This window comes from Carcharodon carcharias, chromosome 29 (genome assembly GCF_017639515.1).
Source record: "Carcharodon carcharias isolate sCarCar2 chromosome 29, sCarCar2.pri, whole genome shotgun sequence".
In the NCBI taxonomy this organism is placed as follows: Eukaryota; Metazoa; Chordata; class Chondrichthyes; order Lamniformes; family Lamnidae; genus Carcharodon; species Carcharodon carcharias.
The window spans coordinates 994,800-1,014,582 of NC_054495.1; the positions used below are offsets into that span (position 1 = coordinate 994,800).

At 51.3% G+C, this 19,783-nt stretch overlaps 1 protein-coding gene across 5 annotated transcripts in view; it reads right to left on the minus strand.

Moving 5' to 3' along the window:
• Positions 1–15,334, minus strand: part of LOC121271067 (pleckstrin homology-like domain family B member 2) — a 67,164-nt gene extending 51,830 nt beyond the window's left edge. For all 5 annotated transcript variants that reach the window (XM_041176772.1, XM_041176775.1, XM_041176773.1 and 2 more), the window contains exon 1: positions 15,202–15,334. The gene's annotated coding sequence lies outside the window, so the exon portion shown is untranslated. The remainder of the gene's footprint in view (positions 1–15,201) is intronic.
• Between the last annotated feature and the right edge of the window lie 4,449 nt (positions 15,335–19,783).

Below are 19,783 nucleotides of genomic sequence, written 5' to 3' on the forward strand. Positions count from 1 at the left end.
CTCTGTAACGTCCTCCAGCCCCTACAACCCTCCCTATCTCTGTAACCTCCTCCAGCCCCGACAACACTCCCTAACGCTGTAATCTCCTCCAGCCCCTACAACCTTCCCTATATCTGTAACCTCCTCCAGCCCCTACAACCCTCCCTAGCTCTGTAACCGCCCCCAGCCCCTACAACAGTCCCTATATCTGCAACCTCCTCCAGCCCCTACAACTCTACCTAACTCTTTAACCTAATCCAGCCCCTACAACCCTGTATTTCTCTGTAACCCCCGCCAGCTCCTACAACCCTCCCTATCTCTGTAACCTCCTCCAGCCCCTACAACCCCCCCATCTCTGGACCTTCCTCAAGCCCCTACAACCCTCCCTATCTCTGAAACCTCCTCCAGCCCCTACAACACTCCCTATCTCTGCAATCTCTTCCAGCCCCTACAACTCTACCTAACTCTGTAACTTCCTCCAGCCCCTACAACCCTCTATATCTCTGTAACCTCCTCCAGCTCCTACAGACCTCCCTATCTCTGTAACCTACTCCAGTCCCTACAACGCTCCCTATCTCTGTATCCTCCTCCAGCCCCTACAACCCTACCTAACTCTGTAACGTCCTCCAGCCCCTACAACCCTCCCTATCTCTGTAACCTCCTCTAGTCCCTACAACACTCCCTATCTCTGTAACCTCACCCAGCCCCCACAACCCTCCCTATCTCTGTAACCTCCTCCAGCCCCCTACAATGCTCCCTATCTCTGAAACCTCCTCCAGCCCCTACAACACTCCCTATCTCTGTAACCTCCTCCAGCCCCCAACAACCCTTCCTATCTCTTTAACTTCCTCCAGCCCCTACATCCCTCCCTATCTGTGTAACCTCCTCCAACACCTACAACTCCCCCAACTCTGCAACCTCCTGCATCCCCTACAACCCTCCATCTCTCTATAACCTCCTCCAGCCCCTACAACCCTACCTAACTCTGGAACCTGCTCCAGCCCCTACAACGCTCCCTATCTCTGTAAACTCCTCCAGCCCATACACCTCACCCTATCTCTGTAACCTCCTCCAGCTCTGACAGCCCTCCCTATCTCTTCAATCTCCTCCAGCCCCTACAACCACCCCCAACTCTGTAACCTCCTCCAGCCCCTACAACCCTACCTAACTCTGTAACGTCCTCCAGCCCCTACAACCCTCCATATCTCTGTAACCTCCTCCAGCCCCTTCAACACTCCCTAACGCTGTAACCTCCTCCAGCCCCTACAACCTTCCCTATATCTGTTACCTCCTCCAGCCCCTACAACCCTCCCTATCTCTGTAAACTCCCCCAGCCCCTACAACCCTCCCTATCTCTGCAACCTCCTCCAGCCCCTACAAATCTTCGTATCTCTTTAACCTCCTCCTGCCCCTACAACCCTCCCTATCTCTGTAACCTCTTCCAGCCGCTACAACCCCCACATCTCTGTACCTTCCTCCAGCCCCTACAACCCTCCCTATCTCTGAAACCTCCTCCAGCCCCCTACAACCCTCCCTATCTCTGAAAACTTCTCCAGCCCCTACAACAGCCCCTATCTCTGTAACCTCCTCCAGCCCAGACAACCTTTCCTATCTCTGTAACTTCCTCCAGCCCCTACAACCCTCACTATCTCTGTGACCTCCTCCAGCCCCTATAAACCCCCAACTCTGTAACCTCCCCCAGCCCCTACAACACTCCCTATCTCAGCAAACCCCTCCAGCCCCTACAACTCTACCTAACTCTGTAACTTCCTCCAGCCCCTACAACCCTCTATATCTCTGTAACCTCCTCCAGCTTCTACAGCCCTCCCTATCTCTGTAACCTCCTCCAGTCCCTACAACCCTCCCTATCTCTGTAACCTCCTCCAGCCCCTACAACCCTACCTCACTCTGTAACGTCCTCCAGCCCCTACAACACTCCCTAACGCTGTAACCTCCTCCAGCCCCTACAATCCACCCTAGCTCTGTAAACTCCCCCAGCCCCTACAACAGTCCTTATCTCTGCAACCTCCTCCAGCCCCTACAACTCTACCTAACTCTTTAACCTCCTCCAGCCCCTACAACCCTCCCTATCTCTGTAACCTCCTCCAGCCCCTACAACACCCCCATCTCTGTACCCTCCTCCAGCACCTACAACCCTCCCTATCTCTGAAACCTCCTCCAGCCCCTACAACATTCCCTATCTCTGTAACCTCCTCAAGCCCCCTACAACCCTCCCTATCTCTGAAACCTCCTCCAGCCCCTACAACACTCCCTATCTCTGTAACCTCCTCCAGCCCCCACAACTCTTCCTATCTCTGTAACTTCCTCCAGCCCCTACATCCCTCCCTAGCTGTGTAACCTCCTCCTGCACCTACAACTCCCCCAACTCTGTAACCTCCTGCAGCACCTACAACCCTCCATCTCTCTATAACCTCCTCCAACTCCTTCAACCCTACTTAACTCTGTAACCTGCTCCAGCCCCTACAACACTCCCTAGCTCTGTAAACTCCTCCAGCCCCTACACCTCACCCTAGCTCTGTAACCTCCTCCAGCTCTGACAGCCCTCCCTATCTCTTTAATCTCCTCCAGCCCCTACAACCCCCCCCCAACTCTGTAACCTCCTCCAGCCCCTACAACCCTCCCTATCTCTTTAACCTCCTCCAGCTCCTACAACCCTCCCTATCTCTGCAACCTCCTCCAGCCCCTACAACACCCCCATCTCTGTACCCTCCTCCAGCCCCTACAACCCTCCCTATCTCTGCAACCTCCTCCAGCCCCTACAAATCTTCGTATCTCTTTAACCTCCTCCTGCCCCTACAACCCTCCCTATCTCTGTAACCTCTTCCAGCCGCTACAACCCCCACATCTCTGTACCTTCCTCCAGCCTCTACAACCCTCCCTATCTCTGTAACCTCCTCCAGCTCCTAGACCACTCCCTATCTCTGTAACCTCCTGCAGCTCCTGCACCACTCCCTATCTCTGTAACCTCCTCCAGCCCCTACAACCCTCCCTATCTCTGTAACCTCCTCCAACCCCTACAACTCTCCCTATCTCTGCAACCTCCTCCAGCCCCTACAACACCCCCATCTCTGTACCCTCCTCCAGGCCCTACAACCCTCCCTATCTCTGAAACCTACTCCAGCCCCTACAACACTCCCTATCTCTGTAACCTCTTCAGCCCCCTACAACCCTCCCCATTCCTGAAACCTCCTCCAACCCCTACAACAGTCCCTATCTCTATAACCTCCTCCAGCCCCTACAACCCTCCCTATCTCTTTAACCTCCTCCAGCTCCTACAACCCTCCCTATCTCTGCAACCTCCTCCAGCCCCTACAACACCCCCATCTCTGTACCCTCCTCTAGCCCCTACAACCCTCCCTATCTCTGAAACCTACTCCAGCCCCTACAACACTCCCTATCTCTGTAACCTCCTCAGCCCCCTACAACCCTCCCCATTCCTGAAACCTCCTCCAGCCCCTACAACAGACCCTATCTCTGTAACCTCCTCCAGCCCCTACAACCCTCCCTATATTTGTAACCTCCTCCAGCCCCGACAACACTCCCTAACGCTGTAACCTCCTCCAGCCCCTACAACATTCCCTATATTTGTAACCTCCTCCAGCCCCTACAACCCTCCCTAGCTCTGTAACTTCCTCCAGCCCCTACAACCTTCCCTATATCTGTAACCTCCTCCAGCCCCTACAATCCTCCCTAGCTCTGTAAACTCCCCCAGCCCCTACAACAGTCCCTATCTCTGCAACCTCCTCCAGCCCCTACAACTCTACCTAACTCTTTAATCTCCTCCAGCCCCTACAACCCTCTATATCTCTGTAACCTCCTCCAGCTCCTACAACCCTCCCTATCTCTGTAACCTCCTCCAGCCCCTACAACCCCCCCATCTCTGTACCCTCCTCCAGCCCCTACAACCCTCCCTATCTCTGAAACCTCCTCCAGCTCCTACAACACTCCCTATCCCTGTAACCTCCTCCAGCCCCTACAACTTTCCCTATATCTGTAACGTCCTACAGCCCCTACAACCCTCCCTATCTCTGCAACCTCCTCCTGCCCATAATACTCTACCTAACTCTTTAACCTCCTCCAGCTCCTACAACCCTCCCTATCTCTGTAACCTTCTCCAGCTCCTACAACCGTCCCTATCTCTGTAACCTCCTCCAGCCCCTACAACCCCCCCATCTCTGTACCCTCCTCCAGCCCCTACAACCTTCCCTATCTCTGAAACCTCCTCCAGCCCCTACAACACTCCCTATCTCTGTAACCTCCTCCAGCCCCCTACAGCCCTCCCTATCTCTGAAACCTCTTCCAGCCCCTACAACAGTCCCTTTCTCTGTAACCTCCTCCAGCCCCCACAACCTTTCCTATCTCTGTAACCTCCTCCAGCCCCTACAAGCCTACCTAACTCTGTAATCTTCTCCAGCCCCTACAACCACCCTATCTCTGTAACCTCCTCCAGCCGCTACAACACTCCCTAACCCTGTAACCTCCTCCAGCCCCTACAACCTTCCCTATATCTGTAACCTCCTCCAGCCCCTACAACCCTCCCTATCTCTGTAAACTCCCCCAGCCCCTAAACCCTCGCTATCTCTGCAACCTCCTCCAGCCCCTACAACTCTACCTAACTCTTTAACCTCCCCCAGCACCTACAACCCTCTATATCTCTGTAACCTCCTCCAGCCCCTACAACCCCCTCATCTCTGTACCCTACTCCAGCCCCTACAACCCTCCCTATCTCTGAAACCTCCTCCAGCCCCTGCAACACTCCCTATCTCTGTAACCTCCTCCAGCCCCCTACAACCCTCCCTATCTCTGAAACCTCCTCCAGCCCCTATAACACTCCCTATCTCTGTAACCTCCTCCAGCCCCCACAACCCTTCCTATCTCTGTAAATTCCTCCAGCCCCTACATCCCTCTCTCTCTGTGTAACCTCCTCCAGACCCTACAACCCCCCCTATCTCTGTAACCTCCTCCAGCCCCTACAACCCTCCCTATCTCTGAAACCTCCTCCAGCCCCTACAACCCTCCCTATCTCTGTAACTTCCTCCAGCCCCCATAACCCTCCCTATCTCTGTAACCTCCTCCAGCCCCCTACAACCCTCCCTATCTCTGAAACCTCCTCCAGCCCCTACAACACTCCCTATCTCTGTAACCTCATCCAGCCCCCACAACCCTCCCTATCTCTGAAACCTCCTCCAGCCCCTACAACACTCCCTATCTCTGTAACCTCCTCCAGCCCCTACAACCCTCCCTATCTCTGTAACCTCCTCCAGCCCCTACAATCCTCCGAGATCTCTGCGCTCCTCCAATTCCGGTCTCTTGACCATCCCCCGATTCCCATCGCTCCACCACTGGCGGCCGTGCCTTCAGCTGCCTGGGGGCCCTCGGCTCTGGGATTCCCTCCCTAAACCTCTCCCCCTCTCTCTCTCACTCTCTCTCTCTCTCACTGCTTTAAGATGCTTGTTAAAAACCAACCTCTTTGATTGAGATTTCACCTAACCTCATTTCTTCTAATGTGGTTGGTTGCTAATTTTGGTTTGGTGGATCACGTTGGGACATTTTACTCGGTAGGCACTAGATAAATGAACCTTGTTTCCAGAGAAGAGGGCCAGTGAAAATCAAAGTCTGGAGGGATCTCAGTTATTGCCCCGAAATTGGTCTAACACAGGTCAAATGGGACTAGGCCTCATTTGTTGACCTTTGACCTACGAACTTGCCGCTTCATCCCCTCCCCTTCCCAAGAGTCTAAATGAACGCTTCCAGAAATTTACCAAAGCTCCTCCAATCTCCAAATTATACCGCTGCCTGCTACCCCCAGCCTTGGCACTGTCTGCACTCAAGTTGGCCAAGATCCTTGAAATCCAAGTGAAGGTTCATTAACCTCCCCTCTCCCAATCACAAACCTTCCTTCTGCAATGCTGGCTGTGTGGCAGTGAAAATCTCTCTCTCTCTCTCTCTCTCGTCGCCTCTCAGTCAGGTTCCAATTTCTCACTTCAGAGTCTTGCGAACAAAAATTGACACAAACACTCCCAATACCGAGGGAGTGCTGCACTGTCGGAGGGTCAGCGCCGAGGGAGCACTGCACTGTCGGAGGATCAGCACGGAGGGAATGTTGCACTGTGGTCAGTACTGAGGACAGACACTGAATTCTTGAATTTGAACAGTGGTCTGGTGAGGGGCGGGACAGTAGACCTGGGAGATTTCTCCTCTGCTACCTGTGGAACGAATCATGTCACTGCTGACTGATAACTATCTATTGTTTACTCAGAACTGGATCTTGTCTCTTCCTCCCTCTGACTCAATTAACCTGCTAAACGAGATTTCATTCACTGATTTTGTCAACTTTCCTCCAATTGTCTGAAGGCCATTCAGCCCATCTAAGTCCTTCATTCTGCTTAACAGTCTCCAGCACTCTGGGGAGTCAGGTGGGGTGGGGGGTGGGGGGGGTGGTTAGCAGGAATACATGGCTTCAAGGGCATTTCCAGATCTCCGGATCCTGTTCTGCTTTCTGATCCCCCAGGCCAATATTGTCACAACACTGAGATAAAAACAAAAAAAACTGCGGATGCTGGAAATCCAAAACAAAAACAGAATTACCTGGAAAAACTCAGCAGGTCTGGCAGCATCTTCTCCGCCGATGCTGCCAGACCTGCTGAGTTTTTCCAGGTAATTCTGTTTTTGTTTTGTCACAACACTTCTGCATGGAACATTCTTAGTCATTGGACACACCCCCAGGAATTCAGGTAGATGTCAAGGTGTGTCTTTTGATTCTAGTCTGGGATCTTTCTATTCATGATGCTGAGTAAGTGCCTGCAGGGCGGAGGAGAGACTGATCGAAACTGAATGTTGTCAGTGGGGTGTGAACCGACCCAGCGGAGATGCACTGTCCCTTTAAGAATACTAGGGTGGGATGAACCACTTTTTGAGGGAGGGGGTGTGAGCCTCAAATAACTGCCACCGCCCCCCCCCCCCCCCCCCCACCTTGGCTCCCCTCTGGGTAATAATTGAACTGAGGGCCCGAGAGGAATGACTCGCACTCGATCGCCTCTGAGTCAAAAGGTCAGGGGTTCAATTCTCCACTGAGACTGAAACACATAATCCAGGCTGACAATCCCCAAACTTTCAATGCTGCACTGTCGGAGGGTCAGTACTGAGGGAGTGCTGCACTGTCAGAGCGTCGGTACTGAGGGAGTGCCGCACTGTCGGAGGGTCGGTACTGAGAGAGTGCTGCACTGTCAGAGGGTCGGTACTGAGGGAGTGCTGCACTGTCAGAGGGTCAGTACTGAGGGAGTGCTGCACTGTCAGAGGGTCGGTACTGAGGGAGTGCTGCACTGTCGGAGGGTCGGTACTGAGAGAGTGCTGCACTGTCAGAGGGTCGGTACTGAGGGAGTGCTGCACTATCAGAGGGTCGGTACTGAGGGAGTGCTGCACTGTCAGAGGGTCGGTACTGAGGGAGTGCTGCACTGTCGGAGGGTCGGTACTGAGGGAGTGCTGCACTGTCGGAGGGTCAGTACTGAGGGAGTGCTGCACTGTCGGAGGGTCAGTACTGAGGGAGTGCTGCACTGTCGGAGGGTCAGTACTGAGGGAGTGCTGCACTGTCAGAGGGGCAGTACTGAGGGAGTGCTGCACTGTCAGAGGGTCGGTACTGAGGGAGTGCTGCACTGTCGGAGGGTCGGTACTGAGAGAGTGCTGCACTGTCAGAGGGTCAGTACTGAGGGAGTGCTGCACTGTCAGAGGGTCAGTACTGAGGGAGTGCTGCACTGTCAGAGGGTCGGTACTGAGGGAGTGCTGCACTGTCGGAGGGTCGGTACTGAGGGAGTGCTGCACTGTCGGAGGGTCAGTACTGAGGGAGTGCTGCACTGTCGGAGGGTCAGTATTGAGGGAGTGCTGCACTGTCGGAGGGTCAGTACTGAGGGAGTGCTGCACTGTCAGAGGGGCAGTACTGAGGGAGTGCTGCACTGTCAGACGGTCAGTACTGAGGGAGTGCTGCACTGTCAGAGGGTCAGTACTGAGGGAGCGCTGCACTGTCGGAGGGTCAGTACTGAGGGAGTGCTGCACTGTCAGAGGGGCAGTACTAAGGGAGTGCTGCACTGTCAGAGGGTCAGTACTGAGGGAGCGCTGCACTGTCGGAGGGTCAGTACTGAGGGAGCGCTGCACTGTCGGAGGATCAGTACTGAGGGAGTCCTGCACTGTTGGAGGGTCAGTACTGAGGGAGTGCTGCACTGTTGGGAGGGTCAGTGCTGAGGGAGCGCCGCAATATCGGAGGGTCAGTGCTGAGGGAGTGCTGCACTGTTGGAGGGTCAGTGCTGAGGGAGTGCTGCACTGTCAGAGGGTCATACTGAGGGAGGGCGGCACTGTCGGAGGGTCAGTGCTGAGGGAGTACTGCACTGTCGGAGGGTCAGTACTGAGGGAGTGCTGCACTGTCGGAGGGTCGGTATTGAGGGAGCGCTGCACTGTCGGAGGGTCGGTACTGAGAGAGTGCTGCACTGTCGGAGGGGGCTATTTTGGGACTGATACAGGGTTATGAGGAGAGAGCAGGGCAGTGGGAGTTGGGGGGTTGGTGTAGCAAAGGGTGAGTACAGGCTTGATGGGCCGAATGGCACCCTTTTGCGCTGTAACCACAGATAGTTTGCTCTAAGCTCCCTGTTTTTGCTCATCCAGTTTGTTCAGTGGTCACACCTTTCGAAGCTTATTTACATCAAAGTGAGTGATTGTTCCAGCTGCCTCCTGCTAGAACTGCCTCCAGCAATGCTACTTTATTCTGACAGAATTATTCTATTTATAAACAAATGGGCAGGTGCCTGGATAAACCTTGTCTACTGGCTGCAGCAGACAGCCTCACAGCCTCTCCTCATTTGGAAAGATCCCATTGACCTATCGGTTGACATGGAGGGCTCCATTTTAAAGACACTGGCCCGGATAGGTCACCGGATCATCGGAGACCCGAGGTGGTGCATCGGGACCCACTGACCTCCGTGGGAACTCCCGGGAATTTTGACTGTCTGCTGGACAACTCCCCTGCTCCCGGGACACTCTGCGAATGTCTCTGACTCCGAGCGAGAGTCAGAGACTTTGGACAGTTCCGGCTTACTTCGCTTGCGCCTCTTTCAATATTGGTCTACCGCATTTGTTGCTCCCAGTGAGTTCCCCTCTACATTGTGGGGACACAAGACACTTGGGGAACACCTCCGCTCAGTCCGCAAGCATGACCCCTGACCTGCCCGCGGCTTGCCTTTTCAATTCACCCCTTTGCTCTCACGCTCACATCTCTGTCCTTGGCTTGCTGCATTGTTCCAGTGAAGCCCAACGCAAACTGGAGGAACAGCACCTCATCTTCCGACTAGGCACTTTACAGCCTTGCGGACTGAATATTGGGTTCAACAGTTTCAGGCCGTGAACTCTTGTCCTCCATTTCTAATCTTCTCTTTTTCCAACCCTCTCCCCATCTGTAACTTGTCCTTATGTTTTGCTTTCAGATAGGGCTGACCCTTGTTCTGCTATTAACACATTCTACTATCTCACCTTTATGCCACTATTAGCACCTTCCCTACTCTTTAACACTATCATTAACACTCCCTTTGTTGTGACCATGACGTCCTTGTCAATCTCTCCTGAGCTCCCACCAATCCCTGATCTTCTATTTTGCTCACCTGCTCCACCCCCTTGTCAACAGCATAAAATCTATCACATTTATGCCTCTCTTTAGCTCTGAAGAAGAGTCATACGGACTCGAAACACCAACTCCGTTTTTCTCTCCACATGTGCTGCCAGACCTGCTGAGTTTTTCCAGCATTTTCTGCTTTTATTTCCGACTTAACTTGCCTGGATAGTTACCCAGGAAAGCTAGGAAAAGGTGGTGGGGTAGCTCTGTTAATCAAGGATGTCTCTAGTACAGTAGTGAGAGATGACCTTGGCTCGAAAGAACACAATGTTGAATACGTTTGGGTAGAGATATGAAGTAGTAAAGCTAAGAGGTCATTTGTGGGAGTAATTTATAGGCCCCCTAACAGTTGTTACACTGTAAGACAGATCATACAGGAAAAAATAAATGGGGCTTGTAAGAAAGGTACTGCAATAATTTTGGGTGACTTTAACCTACAGATAAATTGGGCAAATCAGATTGGCAAGTGTGGTCTGGAAAATTGAGTTCATAGAGTGTGTTATCAGGCTAATTTCTTAGGGCAGTGAGCCCTTAGAGCCAACCAGGGAGCAGTCTATCCGAGACCTGGTAATGTGCAAAGAGACAGGATTTATCAATAACCTCCTGGTAAAGGAGCCTCTAGGTGATAGCGATCACGATATGATGGAATTTCCCATTCAGTTTGAAGGGGAGAAGTGTGGGTCTAAGACTTGTGTGTTAAACCTGAATAAAGGTAATTCTAAGGGTATGAAAGCAGAGCTGGCTAAAATAAATTGGGAAACTGGGTTAAAAGGTAGGACAGAAGAGATGCAATGACAGACTTTTAAGGAGACACCCATAGCTGAATAAAGAAGTTCAGGATTGTATCAAATTGAAAAAAAAAGTGTCCAAATCTTCCAAGGATAGTGGTAGGCCAGGAGATTGGTCAAATTTTAAGAGCCAGCAATGGATGACTAAACAAAAAGCAGGGAGGGGGGGCTTGGAAAGAAGAGTATGAGAGGAAAGCTAGCTAGTAATATAAAATCAGACAGGAAGAGTTTCTACAAGTATGTAAACAGGAAAAGAGTAACTAAAGCGAGTGTTGGTCCTCTAGAGAGTTGGCCTGGGAATTGAGAATAGAAAACAAGGAAATAGAGGAGGCGTTTAACAGGTATTTTGTGTCTGTCTTTACTGTAGAAGATTAGAAAACTTCCCAAACATACTTGTAAATCAAGAGGTCAATGGGAGGGAGGAACCTAAAACATTAGCAGTGAAAGGGTGCCCTTAAAACTATTAGGCCTAAAGGCTGATGAGTCCCAGAACCCGATGGCCTGCATCCTAGGGCCTTAAAATAAGTGGCTGTGGAGAAAGTAGAGGCATTTGTTATAACCTAACAAAATTCCTTAGATTCTGCTTGGATCCCAGTGGATTGGAAAACAGCTAACCTATCACCTTCATTCAAGAAAGGAGGGAGGCAGGAGTCAGGAAACTACAGGCCAGATGGCCTAACATCTGTCATAGGGAAACTCCTAGAATCCATTATCGAGGTGGTTTTAGCAGGATACTTTGAAAATCATAACTTGATCAGGCAGGGTCAACATGGGTTTGTGAAAGGGAAATCATGTCGGACTAATTTGTTAGAGTTTTTTTTAAGGAAGTATCAAACAAGACGGGTAAAGGGGAACCTGTGGATGTGGTATACTTAGATTTCCGGAAGGCATTTGATGAAGTACCACGTCAAAGGTCATTACACAAGATCACATAGTGTAGGGGGCAACAAATGAGCATGGATAAAGGATTGGTTAGCTAACAGTAAGCAGAGAGTAGGGATAAATGGGTATTTTTCAGATTGGCAAGATGTAACTAGTGGAGTTCTACAGGGTTCAGTGCTGGGCCCTCAAGCATTTACAATCTGCATCAATGAGTTGGATGAAGGGACCGAATGTCTGGTGGCTAAATTTGCCGATGACACCAAGGTCGGCAGGAAAGTAAGTTATGAAGATGAGGTAGGGAGCCTGCAAAGGGATATACTCAGGGTTAAGTGAATGGGCAAAAAAATTAGCAGATGGAGTATAATGTGGGAAAACCTAAACTTGCCCACTTTGGCAGGAAGACAGGAAAAGCAGCATCTTATCTAAACAGGGAGAGACTGCAGAACTCGGTGGCACAGAGGGATCTGGGTGTCCTGGTGCGTGAATCTCAAAAGATTAGTCTGCAGCTACAGCAAGTGATTCGGAAAGCTAATGGAACGCTGGTGCTTATTTGTAAGGGGAATAGTGGGGAAGGTTACTATAGCTGGACAGGGCCTTGGTGAGACCACATCTGGGATATTGTGCACAGTTTGGTCTCCTTATTTGAAAAACATATATAATTGTGTCAGACGCAGTTCAGAGAACACAGGAACAGGAGGAGGCCATTCGGCCTGCTCCAACATTCAATTAGATCATGGCCGATCATCTAACCTCCACGCCACTTTCCCGCGCTATGTCCATATCCCTGGATGTCAAGGTTCACTCGGCTGATTGCTGGGATGAAGGGGGTTTGTCTTATGAGGAAAGGTTGAAAACCTTGGGCCTCTACCCATTGGAGTTTCGAAGAACGAGAGGTGATCTTGATGAAACATATAAGATCCTGAGGGGACTTGGCAAGATGGATGCCAAGAGGATGTTTCACCTTGTGGGAGAGACTAGAATCAGGGGACACAGTTTAAGAATAAGAGGGTCTACCGTTTAAGACGGAGATGAGGGAAGATTTTTTTCCCTCCAGAGGGTTGTTAGTCTGTGGAATTCTCTTCCCCAGGCAGCACTGGAGGCCGGGCCAATGAATTCAAGGCTGAGTTAGACAGCTTGTTGATCGACAAGGGGTAGGGAGGGGCAGGTGGAAAAGTAGAGTTGAGGCCACAACCAGATCAGCCGTGATCTTATTGAATGACAGAGCAGGCTCGAAGGGCTCCTGCTCCCAAGTCCTATGTTCCTAATAAACATTAGACAGAAAAATCCTGGTCCAAATCCTAGAATTGAACCCCCAGTCACTCACACCCTGACACCCCTTGAGACACCCATCTACCCCCTCGACCACCTGTCTATCCCCCAACCCAAACTGACTGCTCCTCCTGACAATGCTAACCCCAACCATCTGACCACTCCCCACCCGGCCGACTACCCAGTGAGCCCCCTGCCACTGTACCCGCTCTACCCACTTACCAGCCTCACCCGACCCACTCACACACTTAGCCGCCCATTCATTCCCTCCCCTACTCGGCCATTCACTAACAGTCGCGCTGGACAGTTAAGTAACCGTACGGCAGGCAGTGTCGTTAAAAAGCAGGCTTGTCCTGTCTTCCCCTCACCCCCATCTCCCAATGCTACTCCGCTGTGATGAATATCTCCAAGGGACACTGCGATCCACATTTTTGGAAAAGCCAGGCTCAGAAGATCCGGCTAGAAATTTGGAGCAGAATGGAGGCATGGAAAACTCCGAGCAGATGGGCAGTCTGACAATGATTGCCGGTCCGGTGAAGGTTCAGGTCATTATTTATGCTTAAAAGGAAAAGCTGAGGCCAACAGGAAGAAAGTCAGCCAGTACTGACCCCCCGACAGTGCGGCACTCCCTCAGTATTGACCCTCCGACAGTGCGGCACTCCCTCAGTACTCACCCTCCGACAGTGCAGCACTCCCTCAGTACTGACCCTCCGACAGTGCAGCACTCCCTCAGTACTGACCCTCCGACAGTGCAGAACTCCCTCAGTACTGACCCTCTGACAGTGCAGCACTCCCTCAGCACTGACCCTCCGACAGTGCAGCACTCCCTCAGCACTGACCCTCCGACAGTGCAGCGCTCCCTCAGTACTGACCCTCCGACAGTGCAGCGCTCCCTCAGCGCTGACCCTCTGACAGTGCAGCACTCCCTCAGTACTGACCCTCCGACAGTGCAGTGCTCCCTCAGTACTGACCCTCCGACAGCGCAATGCTCTCTCAGTACTGAACGTCCGACCATGCAGTGCTCCCTCAGTACTGACCCTCCAACAGTGCAGCACTCCCTCAGTACTGACCTCTTTTACCCTGTTGACTTGAATGTGGATACAGTCTGATCAAAGAGTCAGAGAGCCGGAAGGAGAGGAGAAACAAGAGAATGTGTGTTGGAGAGAGAGACAGCGAAAGAGCAAGAGTAACATCATCAGGCTGATGGCAGATGTGAGAGTGTGAAAGAGAGGAAGGGAAGAGAAGGAGAGGGAGAGAGAGGAAGATGTTGTGGAGAGATGGAAGAAGAGAGAGTGGTGGAAAGGAGAACAAAAAGAGTATGGGAGAGAGGAAGGTAAAGAGGGGGAGGGAAAGAGGGGGAAAGAGGGGGAGAGCAGGGGAGGAAGAGAGAGGAGAGAGAAAGGGAGAGAGAAAAAGCAAGAGCGAGAGAGAAAGAGAGAGAGACAACGAGGGAGCGAAGAGGAGAGAAGATGAAAGAAAGGGAGAATGAGGGTAAGATTGGGAGCGAGTGAGAGAAAGCGAGTGTGTGAGTGTAATGGACAAAGAGGAAATAAGTGAGAGAGAGGGAGAGAGGGAAGGTGTGTGTGTGTACGACAGAGAGAGAGAGAGGGGGAAGAGGGGAAGAAAGTGAGTGTGAGAGAGTTAGAGTTGGACAAAGAGGGAAAGAGAGAGAGGGGGGAGAGAGAAAGTGAACATTTGTGAGAGAGAGGGGAACAGAAGGAGAGAGAGAGTGAGTGTGACAGAGAAGTGGAGAGAGCTTGAGAGAGGGAAAGAGTTAGAGAGGGAGAGAGTGATTAAGAGAAGGGGAGAGAGTTTGAGAGAGGGAAAGAGTTAGAGAGGGAGAGAGTGATTAAGAGAAGGGGAGAGAGTTTGAGAGAGGGAAAGAGTTAGAGAGGGAGAGAGTGATTAAGAGAAGGGGAGAGAGTTTGAGAGAGGGAAAGAGTTAGAGAGGGAGAGAGTGATTAAGAGAAGGGGAGAGAGTTTGAGAGAGGGAAAGAGTTAGAGAGGGAGAGAGTGATTAAGAGAAGGGGAGAGAGTTTGAGAGAGGGAAAGAGTTAGAGAGGGAGAGAGTGATTAAGAGAAGGGGAGAGAGTTTGAGAGAGGGAAAGAGTTAGAGAGGGAGAGAGTGATTAAGAGAAGGGGAGAGAGTTTGAGAGAGGGAAAGAGTTAGAGAGGGAGAGAGTGATTAAGAGAAGGGGAGAGAGTTTGAGAGAGGGGGAGAGAGTTTGAGAGAGGGGGAGAGAGTTTGAGAGAGGGGCAGAGAGTTTGAGGGAGGGGGAGAGAGTTTGAGGGAGGGGGAGATTGTTTGAGAGAGGGGGAGAGGGTTTGTGTTTGAGAGAGGGAGAGAGTGTTTGAGAGTGTTTGAGAGAGAGTTTGAGAGAGGGAGAGTGTGTTTCAGAGAGGGAGAGTGTGTTTCAGAGAGGGAGAGAGAGAGAGTTTGAGATATACTCCCCTGTTCCCTCATGTGTGTCAGTCACTGTAAGTAATCACTGTCCTGACCTTCACCACCGGGAGCTGTTCATTTCCAGCGGGAGGGCAGAATATGGCGCTGGACCTCCCCTTTAAATCTTATACAACCAAAAAAGTGGTAACACAAAACAAGCTACTTACCTTGTGACCTGAAGCGGATTTAACTGCTGAACACTGGTGCCTGGGTTACACAGCTCTCCCCCTGGGCAGCATTGCACTCGTTCCTGTTTCACTGCAGGAGGTCGCCGTATGGTTCTGTTTATTTGGGAATTCCTCTTCCCCCCGCCGAACCCCCCTGGTGAATTTCAGAGCCCCCCCCCCCCCCCCACCCCCCGGCTTGTCTGTTTCGATTGAGTTTCTGGGAGGCAGTGAGCGGAACTGCCACTCACTGAGACTGAGACACAGATAGAGAAGGAGGAGGAGCTGCTGCTGTGTGTTAATCCCAAAATAGAGGAGGAACCAGAAAACTGGTCCGGACAAACTGGCTGGTTTAGCAACGCTGACAGGTGTTTGACAAGCCAGCTTCAGGCAAACAATGAGAGATGAGGGAGATAGAAAGACAATGGAGAAAGAGAGAGATAAGGGAGAAAGAGAGAGAGAGAGACAGACAGAGAGGGGGAGGGCAGTGGGGGGGGGGAGAGAGAGATTAAGGGAGAAGCAGAGACAAAGAGTGGAACAAGGTAGAGAGAAAGAGAAGGAGAAAGGAGGGGGGAGAAAGAGAGAGAGAGAGACAAGGGAGAGAGGGGGGAGACAGAGAGAGGGGAGACGGAGAGAGGGGAGACAGACAGAGAGAGAGACAGAGAGACAGAGAGAGGGGAGAAAGAGAGTGGAGACGGACAGAGGGAGAGGGGAGACAGAGCGAGAGAGGGGAGAAAGAGGGAGAGGGAGACAGAGAGAGAGGGGGAGACAGAGAGAGAGGGGGAGAGACAGAGAGGGGGAGAGAGAGAGAGAGAGGGGGGAGACAGAGAGAGAGAGAGAGAGAGGGGGAACAGAGAGAAAGCGGGGAGACATACACACACAGAGAAAGGGGAGAGACAGAGAGAGGGGGCAGACAGAGAGAGAGGGGGGAGACAGAGAGAGGGGGCAGACAGAGAGAGGGGGGGCAGACAGAGAGAGATGGGGGCAGACAGATAGAGAGAGGGGGTAGAGAGAGAGAGGGGGGCAGACAGAGAGAGAGGGGGTGAGACAGAGAGAGAGGGGGAGCCAGAGAGAGAGAGAGAGGGGGCGAACAGAGAGAGAGAGGGGGGAGACAGAGAGAGAGAGAAAGGGGGCGGACAGAGAGAGAGAGAGGGGGGAGACAGAGAGAGAGAGGGGGGGAACAGAGAGAAAGCAGGGAGACACAGTGAGAGAGAGAAAGCGGGGAGACAGATAGAGAGAGGAGGGAGACAGAGAGAGAGAGGGGGTGACAGAGAGAGAGAGAGAGGGGGGCGACAGAAAGAGGGAGAGAGGGTGGGACAGAGAGAGAGAGAGAAAGAGAGGGGAGATAGACAGAGAGAGAGAGGGGGAGACAGAGAGAGAGAGGGGTGAGACAGACAGAGAGAGAGAGAGAGAGGGGGGGAGACAGAGAGAGGGGGGAGACAGAGTGATGGGGGAGACAGAGAGAGAGGGGTGGAGGTTGAGAGGGAAGGGGATAGAGAGGAGATAGAGACGGAAATAGAGGGGGTGAGAAAAAGAGGGCAGACAGAGAAGGGGGAAGAGAGAGAGGGGAGATAGATCGGGAGAGGCAGAGAAAGAGAGAGGGAGAGAGAGAGGGCAGATAAAGAGAGGGGGGAGATGGAGAGAGGAGAAAGACGGGAGATTGATATGAAGGCGGAGAAAGAGAGTGGGGAGATAGATAAGGGAACAGAGAAAGTTAGAGAGCGGAGATAGAGAGAGAGGGAGAATGGACCGAGAGAGAGAAAAGGGGAAATAGAGAGACAGAGAGAGAGTGAGAAAAGGGAGATAGATAGGGAGAGGCAGAGAAAGAGAGGGGAGACATAGAGAGGAGACAGTGCAGAGAGAAAGAGGGAGATTGAGAGAGAGGGCAGACAGACAGAGTGGGAGATAGAGAGGGAGGGAGAGAGGTGGGGAGATAGATAGGGGAGGGGGAGATAGGTAGGGAGGGGCAGAGAAAGAAAGAGTGGAGAAAGGGAGAGGGGGAGATAGAGAGGAGATAGAGAGAAGGGGAAGAGAAGGGAGATAGAGAGAGAGGGGGGAAGATCGGGAGATAGATAAGGAGAGGCAGAGAAAGAGAGAGAGGAGATAGAGAGAGGGGGATAGAGAGAGAGAGGGGAGAGATAGATAAGGAGAGGCAGAGAAAGAGAGAGGGGAGATAGAGAGAGAGGAGGGAGAGAGAGCAGGAGATAGAGAGGAGATGGAAAGGGAGATATAGAGAGGGAGAGAGAGAGGGGAGGGAGAGAGAAAGATGGAGAGAGAGGGGGGAGAGGGAGGGGGAGATAGAGAGAGAGGGGATGTAATGACGATGTCAGCAAGAAACGGATAAATTTTATCGCAGAGAGCTTTACAAAAGCTGCAAGCTTGAAAAGTGATCCTCGACAGGAAAGCTCCACCCCCCCGGATTACCCGCGCTTAGGGCTCATTGGTGAGAGCCTCCAAGGACATCACCTGACTGCTGATAGACAGTTGGAGAGGCTATACCTTGTTAATAATTTCCTCCCCCTTTAGTTTTTTTACACTTTCTATTTACAGAAAATCATTGAATATCCAACAACATATATATATGTACAACTCAGGTGATCAAAGATTAAGTCTCTGTGGTGGTTTCCTTATTCAGTTAGAGCAGCATGCCTCTACCACTTTAGGCTCTATCACTTTAGGTTCTTCCACTGGATCAACATGATCAGGAACTACAGCACCAGACACATCAGCAGAAAGTGGCCATTCAAAGTTAGGCCACTCTACAGAGACATTGGGCATGTTTATTCTAGGTCAATCTTTCACCTCAGGGATTAATGGTTTGATGTTAAACACAGGCTGGGTAGCTGGTTGTTGGAATGTCTTTCTTCTCCGTGTGTTTTCGAACAATTCGGTCTTCCACTTCCACCTGGAAGGACAAGGGACCAGTTTCGGAGACAATTGTACCAGGAACCCAACAAAGTCCACTTCCAAAATTCCACATGGGAACTGTGTCTCTTACAGTGAATCTTCAAGCTTTGCTATGAACAATCATGATTCAATTTTTGATTCCTCTGATCCTTCTCTGCCTTCCCCTCTAAGATTGGAGACGCCAGAGTTGACCTTGTTCGTAGGTGGGGTTTCATCGGTAATTCAGATGGTGCTGAACCCATAGTCTAATGAGACACCGTACGATAGCTGAGAGGGAAACAGAAAATCGAGTTTCTAGTACACCTTCTGATAACCTCTTCACTCCCGATTTGAAAGTTTGCCTGGCTCTCTCGGCTAAACCATTTGATGAGGGATGATTAGGGGCTGTTTTAATACAAAAACAGAATTACCTGGAAAAACTCAGCAGGTCTGGCAGCATCGGCGGAGAAGAAAAGAGTTGACGTTTCGAGTCCTCATGACGCTGTTTTAATATGTCTGATTCTCTGAATCTCTGAAACTCTGTGCTGGTGAAGACTGTACCATTACCAGAAACGATGACATCCGGGCAGGCCATGTATACTAAAACATTGACGCAGCTTTTCGATAGTTGCACTCAGTGTCAGTGATCTGACTTCATACACATCCATCCACCTGCAGCCTGCATCTGTGATCGATAAAAACATGGTACATGGGCCTACATGATCAATATGTAGTCTAACCCAGGGTCTAACTCTCACGGATGCAGTGGAGCTGAAACAGGCAACTTCTGTTGCTGCTGACAGTACTTGACCAAGCTTTCAAAGCCTAGCCACCAGACTAGCTTCACACAAATATTTTCATTTTGGACATGCCTGGACGCGCTCTGTGAATCTCCATCACGAGTGGTTCTCTACCTTGTGAAGGGAGGATGACTCTCACTCCTCACGACAAGATTCCATCTTGGCAACTTTACTCTGTGTTTCGAGCATGGAATGGCCTCATCTCTTCAGACCCTGGTGAATTTGACCACTCTTGCAATACAAGGTCTCTGACTTTCGACAATATTGGTTCGTCTAATTTCGTCTAGTTTCCAGGAAATTCAACAGGAGCACAGCTTCTTGTGGCACTGGAGCATGTTCAACGCTATCTGGTAACGGGAGACGACTGAGTGCGTCCGCATCTGAGATATGTAAGCCAGGACGGTACATTATACTCACGCAGATAATATCAAAGCCCACTGTTGTGTTCTTGCTGAGGCTATTGGAGGAATGGCCTTATCCTCACTGAATAAACCCTTTGAAAGTGAAAGTCACCAAAATCCCGGAGGACCATAGGCTGCTCTGTGATCAGAGAGAGACGACTGGGGGCGAGTTTAACCTGAGGGTCACCATGCCTCAAGTGAGGGGTGAGGTTGAGAAGGTGTGACTTTCATGGTGACCTCAGCTGACACAGGAACTGAACCCATGCAGCTGGCATCACTCCGCATCACAAAGCAGTCATCCAGCCAACTGAGCTAACCCATCCCCAATAAACCCATTAATAGCTTATGGTCCAACACTATAGTGAAATGTCATCCATGTAGATACTGGTGGAATTTCTTCACTCCGAATATCACTGATAAACCTTTTTCTAGCTGGGAATAACCCTTCTCGGCTGTGGAGAGGGTTCGTGAGATGTAGCCAATGGGTCTTTCTGATCC